The sequence below is a fragment of the Fukomys damarensis genome, unplaced genomic scaffold, assembly GCF_012274545.1.
Source record: "Fukomys damarensis isolate Sample0158 unplaced genomic scaffold, DMR_v1.0_HiC HiC_scaffold_33, whole genome shotgun sequence".
Classification (NCBI taxonomy): domain Eukaryota; kingdom Metazoa; phylum Chordata; class Mammalia; order Rodentia; family Bathyergidae; genus Fukomys; species Fukomys damarensis.
The window spans coordinates 20,028,901-20,040,223 of NW_022900945.1; positions in this window are offsets into that span (position 1 = coordinate 20,028,901).

The following is an 11,323-nucleotide window of genomic DNA, read 5'->3' on the forward strand; positions in this document are numbered from 1 at the left end:
GTCTTCCAGAGTTCTGCCTAACTTACTTTCCAGCAAGTTTAATGTTTCTGTTTTAATATTTAGATCTTTAATCCATTTGGATTTTAATTTAGTGCATGGCGAAAGATAAGGGTCTAATTTTAATCTGTGACAGGTTGATATCCAGTTTTTCCAACACCATTTATTAAAGAGGCTATCTTTCCTCCACTGAGGATGGTGAGCTCCTTTGTCGAAGATGAGGTAGCTGAGTACATCTGCATTTGTTTTTGTGTCTTCCAGTCTGTTCCATTGATCCTCAGGCCTATTTCTTTGCCAGTACCATGCTGATTTTATCACAGTGGCTTTGTAGTATAGTTTCAAATTGGGAATTGTTACACCTGGTGCCATGTGACTGTTGCCTATAATGGCTTTTGCTATTCTAGGTCTCTTGTGGTTCCAAATGAATTTTTGGATTCTTTTTTCTAGTTCTGTGAAATATAGTGTTGGAATTTCAATTGGCATTGCATTGAATGTATATAGCAGTTTCGGTAGTATGGCCATTTTCACTATGTTGATTCTTCCTACCCAGGAGCAGGGGATATCTTTCCATTTTTTTATATCCTCTTCGATTTCTTTTTTCAGAGTGCTGTAGTTTTCAGTGTAGAGATCTTTTGTTTCTTTTGTTAGATTGATTCCTAGATACTTCATTTTTTTGGATGCTATTGTAAAAGGAATTTTTTCCCTTATTTCTCTTTCTGTCTGTCTGTTATTTGTGTATAGAAAGGCTATTGATTTTTGGGTATTCACCTTGTATCCAGATACTTTACTGAATCTGTCAATTAAGTCTAGAAGTTTTTTGGTGGAGTTTTTTGGATCTTCAATGTAGAGTATCATATCATCAGCAAATAATGATAGTTTAACTTCTTCCTTTCCTATCTTTATTGCTTTAATTTCTTTCTCTTGTCTAATTGCTGTGGCTAATGTTTCCAGAACTATATTGAAGAGAAGTGGTGATAGTGGGCATCCTTGTCTTGTTCCTGATTTTAACATGAAGGTTTTCAGTTTTTGGCCATTCAATATGATGTTGGCTGATGGTTTTTCATAAATAGCCTTTATTAAATTGAGGTATAGACCATCTATTCCAATTTTTTGCAGGGTTTTTATCATGAATGGGTGTTGAATTTTATCAAATGCTTTTTCTGCATCTATTGAGAGGATCATATGGTTTTTGTCCTTGACTTTGTTAATATAATGTATTACATTTACTGACTTTCGTATGTTGAACCACCCTTGCATCTCCAGCAGTATAAAAATTAAGCAAGGATATGGAGCCACTGAAACTGTCATACATTGCCTATAATTATAAAACAATTTGAAAAATATTTCAGCAGTTTCTTATAAATATATGCAAAATTATGATTCTATCCTACATTGCCTGAAGAAAAAACAAAATCATGTCCACTCAAAGACTACTATACAAATGTTTATTTTTGTATTTTTCATAATAAACAAAAAAATAGGGGGGAAACAAATATTCTTCAGTTAGTAAATTAATAAGCAAATTATAGTTAATAAAGTTATACAATGGAATATTATTTATAAATAGTTATGACCTATTGATACATGCAATAATATGGATTTATCTCAAAAACATGATGTTGAATGACTGGAACCAAAGAATAAACACTGTATAATTCCATTTATATGACACCTGTAATGGTATAAATAGGATTAGTAGTTACCTAGGTCATAAGAGAGAGAAGCAATTTAAATATGTTCAGGGACCATTTTCATCTCCAGAGTTAAGGATTATTTTGATGTTACATCATTGCTTTTTCTCTTTTACTTTCCTTTTTAGTTTTATTTTAGGATTCCCTATTTGTGGTGTTCATACAGAGATTTCTTTAACTGAAATACCGAATAGTTTCTTTGGTGTGAAAAACTATAATAGTACACAGGATCCTAATGAGACAATTAATAATGTGAAATAGGAAGTAAAGGGCTAAAGGTGTAAGGAAAGTGGGAAGGGTGGGGGAAAGGTAATAAGGGAGAGGAAAAAAATATGAGAAACTGAAAAAATGGAAATAAAGTGTTTGTAAATGGGGAGGGAGAAGGGGGTGAAGGGAGGACAGGGACAAGGGGAAAAATGAGAATCAAGACCTATTATGTAAAGGTACAGGATCCCAATGATGAATGTAACTGTATTGTATACCTAGATTGTACCAATAACCTCAATAAAAAAAAAAATCAACAGCATGAAAAACTACAGAAATTAGAGCAATCAAATGGCAATTAAACAACATACCATTATACTAACAGTGGTTCCATATTGTAGCAGAGTTCCCTGATTCACTTGTAACATTCTTAAATCTTTGCAAATTACACATTTGAACACTGAACTATATCACAAATCATATTAGAATAATATATTTGGAGATATATAGATAGATAAATAGATATAATAGAATTCAGAGCTATAAAAACAAAGAAACTAAATAACAGGGCATAAAAAGTTCCTTGTAGAGGCAGGCACAGGACAGATCTGTTTTAGTAGGAGGGACTCTGCCAAAGTAAGAAAAAGTGAGTAGAATTTTAATAACCATGCATACTGGTATGATAGATTAAGATCTGTAGAATCCCCAAACACAAAGATAACTAATTCTCTTCATCTGCCAATTCTCTTTATGAGACTTTTGTAAATATACAACAGCACAAATGGCTGGTAGCAAAAATGAAAAGCAAAAAGCCTCCTAATATTTAGATCCCAAAATATTTTGAGAAGGGGAGGCTTGTAGTACATGCCGAGGAGATCTCACTCTCAAGATGCTTGAAATTATAGGTGAATTCACACTACCTAAAGTTGCAATTTATCTCTGACTCAGCTTGACTACGGACAAGAGGAAGAACATGCCCTTTTGGGGAGAAAACAATACTTTTTATAATCTCTACAATTATTTTAAACACAATTAAGACTAAGCATATAATTCTAAAATGTCAATATAAGAACAACAACTGTGAGGAAACCAGGAATATGTGAACCATAATTAAGACAACAAACAATAAAAATATTAAAGAAGAGTTGAAGAAATGCAAATTTCCAGTAAAATATATAGAATATTTAAAACATCTCTTAAAGCACAGCTCATTTTTCATAAACAGGGTCAGGAAATAAGAGAGAACAAAGAGCAACCTTAGACTATACCTGCTCCTGTCATCTTAAGAGCTGACAGCCTCAGTGGACAATCTCTGGGCAAGAACAGCAACATTGTAGATGTGGATGCTAATCACAGTGGTCATGATAAAGTTTTCCCCCAGTGACTCTAAAGACATAGTCAATCAAGAAGATGAAGGACTTAGCTTCTACCATTCACTATGTTCTTGCAAAACACATTAATAATCTTTCAGAGAAAACTGGATGGGACCTTAGCCTGCCTAGAGGTCATCTTTGGAGGAAAGAAGTCTAAATTTGGTTATCATCATTAATGTAGTAGCATTTTATATATAAACCTGAAGAAGTGTGTGACTATATATACGTATATGTAATATATATGGTATCCAGCTCTTTTTCCATTTAGAATTAGTAGACATATAGCCAGAAACATTTGCTAACTATCATCTTCACTTGCTATGCACAAAGTCCAGTAAAGAAGAAATCATCATTGAGAAACTCGTGAATTTACATTCTGGCATACATCAGACATACAATTGTGAAAGCGAATATCATGGGAAATAGATTGAAAAATAGGCAAAATAAGATGTCACCTGAGAGTAGAAAACCTCATCTTTATCTTCTGTTAACAAAATAAGTATTTCACTTTCCATCATGTTTTTGTTTTGTTTCATTTTGCTGGGGGAGTGCAGTGCTGGGGACCAAACTCAGGACCTTTTACATGCTAGGCAAGCTCTTATATATAATATATAACTTATATTAAATATATCCTGCCTTATAACTTATTCTAATAGATCGTTTATTCTCTCATAATGGTTTTCTTTTGCCTAGATCATCAAATTTTCTTTCTTCACTGGATCATTAATATAATTATAGTTGCTATAATTATTCCTATCTTATGCTAAATCTTTCAGCTACTGCTCATTTCTGTCTCTCATAAAAGCAAATCTCACTGAAAGGATCTGTCTATATTCATATCCCGCTTCTTCCCCATCCATTCTCTCACAGACAACTCTGTTCCGATCAAACTTGTTCTTATCGGGTTTGCTAATGATCTGTATCTTGTCAGAGTCAATAACTACATATTGTTTGATTTCTCAGCAAGTTTAACTACTCCTCAAACCTTCTCCTCTAAACCTGCCCCTTCTCGGTAAACGTTATTGTCATAGAGCCCAGGCTAATGTGAAAAATCTAGGAGTCGTCTTTGAGTTATGTCCTTTTCTCTTACCCCACCCCAAATCTAGCTCTGTCAGCATAATCTCTTATCCTCTTCCTAGCTGCTTTTCCCTCCTTAGCTCTTTGCCCTCTAACACCTTTTCGTTCACAAAGTTATCATCCTGAATTATAACTCAAGTTATACCCATTTTCTGTTTAAAATCTTTCCAATGGCTTCCACTTAAAATAGAATCCACTTCCTTTCTATGACTTTCAAAGCTCTGTGTGATCTAGCCTATGCCTGTTTTTCTGTTCTCACTTCCTCCAGTCTCTTCCTCTTGCATTGTGTTCCAGCCACACTGGCCACTACTTTTTCACTTGAATATCAAAACAAAACCCAACAAAATTCCAAGCAAGATAAGTAAAAACAACACTACTCCTAATTGCATCACAGCAAGAGGACAGACTAGTAAAGAAAGAGAGGAGAAGGCGTTCTTTCAAAAATAACTAATTAGGCTGACATCTGACTTCTCAGAAGCAACAGTGGAACGCAGAGGATAGTGAATATTTTCATTGCCCAAAGAGAAAATGATTGTAAAACTAGAATCCTATATACAGAGAAAATAATATTAAAATAATAAAGTACTGGGCCGGAGATTTAGCTCACGGAGATTTTGCCACCACCTGACTCCCAAGCACAAGGTCCTAAATTTGATCTCTGGTACCAAAAATAAAAAATTTTAAAAATAAATAAATAATAATAAAGTACCACGACACGTTCAGTAAAACAAGAATTCAGAAAAAATTACAAAAGACATACTTTAGGAGAAGAAAAGTGACCTGAGTTACAAGAGGTTTAAAAAGGCACAGGAAGCAAAACTGGCTAAAAATATAAGTAGTTATGAATAAAGACTGAATATTTAGTCATAAAATAAAATGTTTCGGGTTTAAAGACTTAAAATTAAACCATGATTTGGGAAGGGGGCACTGGGATTCAAGCTTTCAAAGATCTTTGTTTAATTGGAAAATCATGCTAATTTTATTAACCTAAGATTTTTGGACTAATTATTTGCATGTTAAATTTCTAGAGTAATAACTAATAGGACAGAAACAGGGTTAATTTCCAAATGCTTAGAGGAGAAAAAATGGCAAAAGAACTGCCTAATGCCATTGAACCCAAGCAGTTAGTTCAGTGGGTACAGTCCAGCCATAGCAGAGATCACTTCTGCAAATTCTATTTGTATATAGGTCAGTTAGGCTCATACTATATTTTACGGATGGACACATTGTTTTTATTTTTGCAGAACTGGGGATTGAATCCAGGACTTTTACACTGAGCTACAACTCCTGCCCTTTTAGAAAGTTTAAACTCAATGAGAAAATAAATAAATAAAAAAGAGTCTTGGTAAGTAGCTAAATTGCCCGAGCTGAGCTCCAATTTACAATCCTCCTGCCTGAAACTCCCAGAGTGCTGGGATTACAGGCACGCCCCACCATGCCCAGCTGTGGTTGCACACTTTGAATCCTAACCCAGGTAAGATGTCTTTTAAGTATAGGGGCACTGAAATTTAAGCTTTTGAAGATCTTTGTTTAATTTTTTTTAAAATGCTAATTTGATTAACCTAAGATTTTGAATTAATTTGCATGTTAAATTTCTAGAGTAATAACCAATGGCATTTACAGTCCAAATATATCACCATTTCTAAAACCACTCCAAACACATAGTTTACCAATAGTGCATTCTCTTCCTAGACCAAAGCCTGAACCTGACTTATTTGACTTGCTGTGCGGATGACTCACAGTACTAGGCACTTCAAACAGTATACTAGACAATAAGACTTCCTGTTTAAATAGTGTTGTATGCATACAAAGAGCTTTTACATGACCTCATATGATTTCTGAGGAAATCCTTAAAGATGGATATATTTTATATTATAGTTGAGGAAATAGAGCCTATAGCAATTAAAGAAGTTGTACAAAGTGATCTAGTTGTATATAAAGACCCCAAACACTGGTCTTCTGGCTACCTACAGAACCCTCAAAAACTCCAAAATTGCCAGGTTACTAAATCTGCTATTTCCAAAAGATGTTTAAACATATGATTATAAAAATACGGAATTTCTAAAATCCTTTATCTTATAAGTTGTCTTCCTAGTTCACTTCCAGACTATGTATTTTTTTCGAACTATTCATATGAGTTCATTTCAGGGAAGTAGTACATACTGATTCCTGGTAAATACATAGGAAGAAGTTGATAATAGTGTATCCTTCTTTTAGTTTTCCATTTCTTTAAATTTTTTAAAAACTATTCCTGGTGCAATCCATAAATTGGAATAACAAACACAACTAATGCACTAATAAATGCAACTAATCCAATTGAGGGACAAATAACTAAAATGCAAACCAAACTTTCTGCTTTTAAGTGGAAAGAGACATCACTAAAAATTAAAATCATTAATTGATATTTAAAATTCAGGTGATCTATTTTCACATTTTAAGTGATAGTAGTTTTACTAACTTTAAAATAAATGTTTTTAAACATTCCTTAAGTTACAAAGCATACACTAAATCAAATAAATTGCTGTTCTGTTAAATAAATATCCATTGGGAGCTGGGGGAGCGTCTCAGTGGTAGAATACTTGCTTAGCACGCTCAAAGCCCTGGTTTGATTCCCAGTGCTGCAAAGTGAATAAATATGCATTGGTCTATCTTAAACTTTTAATGGATCATTTATTCATGCATTTTTTAAAAATCATGTTTGGTCACTGGAAAACAATGATTTGCTGAGTTGTTCTTCCAAATGTTAACATGTTTCACTATACAATATCAAAGTTTTACCTTAATTAGAATCACTTGTGAGAATTAAAATCACTTTTAGAAAGCTGTCATACTTGCAAGGGCAGAAAATGTTTTGAAAATTTCTTTTCAAAAACTCACATTTTGTATGGCAAGAAATAGAATGTTTCTACTAAGTGACATTTTTGAGAAAATATATGCCAGTTACATAAATTTAAATAATCATTGCTTTTCAATAGTTCTTTCAAAAAGTGGTGCGTGTGAAAAAATGTGATGCACTCAGTTCAAGATAACCATCATACTTTGCTATGCAGCAGAAGTGCTATTTAATCATAAAGAATATCAGAACTACATGTATTCAAAGTTAGAAATATATAAAATTAATGTTTATTGCTTCCTCAGGCCATCCCCAAATGAAACCCACCATCATTTCAGTGTTTGGCAATGAAGAATTCAATAAAAATAAGTACAGTTTAGTGTCACTGCTTAGATTTATGCTAAGGTGCCAAGAGTTTCATCCATATCTTTTGCATCATTATAAAATGTTAACACACTAAAAACTTAAATAACTTATTAATATGATTATTAAAATAGTTCTTGACTTTTCAGATCCTCTAAAAGGGTCTTAGAGAACTTCAGGGAGCTTCAAACCACACTTTGAGGACCATGAGCTTAGATCAACTTGGATTTACCCTTGAGCTTGGAATGGGGCAACCTTCCTTTCAGTCATATAAAGGTGGAGAATACCTGAACAAAAAAGTTTAGCAAGGAGACAAAGTAGATTTTGAAGAAATTTACGTGGCATGCTACTGAATATGGAAGTTAACAAATTCAGCTTCAGATAATGTTAGGTACAAAATTCATAATAATCAACTATACAGTAATCAGGCAAATCATTCTCTGAACTGAAAAAATGCTGAATGTTGTATAAAGAGCAACCAAAAATCAATCAAAATAATGACAAGTGTCTGAGATCCTGATGAGGTCATAAGGACTTTGGAAAAGTTAATGACCATAACTTAATGTTCTATAGCACTCTGTGTAGCAGAGTATCTGACATGTTGCAAGTGTTCGTCAAGTTTGATGAATAAATAGAAGATAGAATTAATAAATGAAAAAATTTTTAAATATTCTCAAATTCAGAGCATGATTATTGGCAGCAAACAGAATGATGTTTCAAAGGTGATGGTGTAAAAGAAGCAGCCAAGAAAGAAGAGCGAATGAAGACAATGATGAGGAAGTATTAATCTACATGGGTGGGAGTTAAGCTGCCCATTCATCGCATTCTGCAATTTCAAGTTCATGTAGCAGTCAGTTTCCAGCCAAATCGCCACAGGAATTGACTACAATAGCTAAGAATAACTGTACGAAAGCATGAGTGGGTGTATGGGGTTGTGTTGTTTCATAAATCTATGAGTCAGGGAATCATATCTATGAGTGAATTCCATTTTCTTCTTGAAATCTTGCATTAAAAAAATGGCATTTGTTTTTAATTCATTTTCATTTCATGCTCCGAAAATTAGCATAACTACATAAAAATCGGTGTACTATTACCTCAACACTTAACGCACTTCCAATCCTACATCTTTCTAGCTAGAAAAATATCATTTAGGAAGAAAAGGCAGCAGGAAAGAAACAGGTTTAATAAAGATCACTTAAGGAAACTTGGTTAGAAATTAAGTTTCTAGAATTTTATGAGAATCTGATTTTTACTCTTGCTCATTTTAATTTCAGATCCAATTTAAGATGGCTTGAAATATTTTCTGTCCTTGATATTATCAAAAGAGAATAAATTCTAAGAGATTTCCAATGTACTTAACTCCAAAGTTTTTGGAATTGAAGGAAAACCAACCAAAAAAAATCCATATTCAGCCTAAAATTAAAACAAAATAAAAATTCTTTTGAATTATACCGATCTACATCCTCTTAAATGTTCTACTGACAACCACTGTCAGAAACAAAAGAAACTAGTTTCAAAATAATTTTCAAAACCAATATTCTCTCATCAACCTTTGGAAAATATTGTATATCACTAATTTTTAAAAACATAGACTCAGAAACCGAGCAGCCTGAGTTTAAACTCCAAAGTCATCCCCTTCTTAAAGTATGATCTAGGGCAAATTAACTTCTCCTCACCTCAGTTTTCTAGAATGACCTGCCTGCAAAAGCTTTTTTGATTCTCTTGTTCTTATAGAAACTATTCCCCAACTTTGTGCTCTCTAATACTATGCTTGCACCTCTCTATAGAACTTTTCTTTATCTTGTGTTTTAGTCTTATTTTTGTTCTAATCCTATCCATGCAGCCAGTTTTCAGATTCCTTGGAGACAATGCCTGTGTTTTATTCACTTCTATACCTGCTAAAGAGCACAACAATTGACCTGGAGCATGAAAGCACTAATATATTAATATTTTTAATATGAATTAAAAAGCATAAAGATAATCTAGGACTAGACATTTATTTAAGGTCTACTATGCGCCAGCACTTACAAGTGCTTTCACATATTATTTTATTTAAATATTACAACATCACTTCCAGACAGGTATTACTGTCTTCATTTTACAGTTAAGTAAATTAAGATTGAGAGAAATTAAATTTAAAAGATCTCTTTCTTACAGGGAGTTTACAACTAATAAGGAGCTGTATTGTGTACATTAATAATAACAAATTAACATAGATAGTATGTCAACACAGTGATTTAAATAAGTTTTTTAAAAAGGCAGGTAGCTTCTAGTGTGAATGATTTAAGAAGATTTTATGCATAAGGTCACACCTAGTGGCCACACCAACTAAGCTAAGTGATTCCTCGTGGGCTGGCTAACAGCCTCAGAGATTGTTGTGTAACCCCTGTAAAATAGCTGATGACTCTCCCTTTGCAGCTGCGAGACAGCCCTGACCTTTGTTTGTAACCTTTACTGCATGACTTTGTAATCTTAAATAAGTTCCTAGTCTTAACTGTGATTAATGTAAATTAACAGGTGAACATTTACTAGTTCTGAGTAAATAGATAAAGATTGTTTGACTCCTTGTCTGTCCAGAAGGAATGTTTTGAAACCCTTGAAATTCTGTAAGCATCTTGACTATAGACACCCACCCTGCCTATCCCCTTACAAAAAGAACCTCAGCCCCTGAGCTGTTGCCTCTCTGAGCTGCTTAGTGCCAACTGGCCAGACTAGTAAAGGTCTGTTCCCTTTCCAACGTGTCCGGTGTGTTCCTTCCCGGGTAATCTCGTGGCTCTAGAGCTCTTTGGAGCGGTAAAGTCAAGCTCTTCGGAGTGGTAGAATCGAGCTCCTCTGAGTGGTAATAAGGACCTTGTTCTTACATTTTGAAAGCCCTCCGTGGCTGTTGAGTTCCTCGGAGTGGTAGTAAGGCCTTAGGTCTTACACCTAGACTGTGCCAATCAAGATAGGACACTGTCAATAGATGGATATAGGCAAAGAACATTCCAAAAAGCTTATGGTTTCACGCTGACTGCTCTTCCTCTAGTCTTAGGCTCAGAGACTTTTCATTCCCCTGTAAAACACTGGAAGACTACATTGGCAGTTTTATAGAAGAAACCAATAAAAATATAGAATTTAGTTAGCAAAAATCTATAGCAAGTTTTGTATTTCTAATATTGTAAATCACACTTAATAACAATGTATAAAATGTATTGAGGCCTTAAGTGTCAGATATTTTGTCTGAAGTGCTCTAAGTAGATTGTCTCATTTAGTTCTTCCAGCATCCTATAATTATTCTGACATCACAGAAAAGAAAATAGACCTAAAAAAGAGCCACACAGCTCAGAAAGAATCATGTAAATGTTAAGAGACCAAAGCAAACGTGATCAAGAGTCATGTGAATGTTAAGTGACTTCATAGCCAGCTCACAATGCTATGCGTACCATTATTTCAAGCTAAGAAACATTTGTGACCAATTCAAAAAACAAATCTTAAATGAAGCATATTAAATTCTCAGGTTACACAAGCCTTTAAAATATTCAATGTTATTTGAGAACTGAAATAAACAATCAGCTATTACAGAAAAAGATTTTTAAAAGTTTTCCCCTGACCCATTGGTATTTTGAACCACTGTGTTTATACCACTCCTAGCTAAAGAAATATAAACCCTTCATTAACTCCCACTCCCACTTTGTGGCTTTTGCTTTTTGTTTTTATATAACCTTTTCCATCTGCCATTTCCTGGTGCTTTTGAGTTCAGTTCCTCACACCAGAGAGTGCTTTTATGTAAACAGATCTGAAGACTT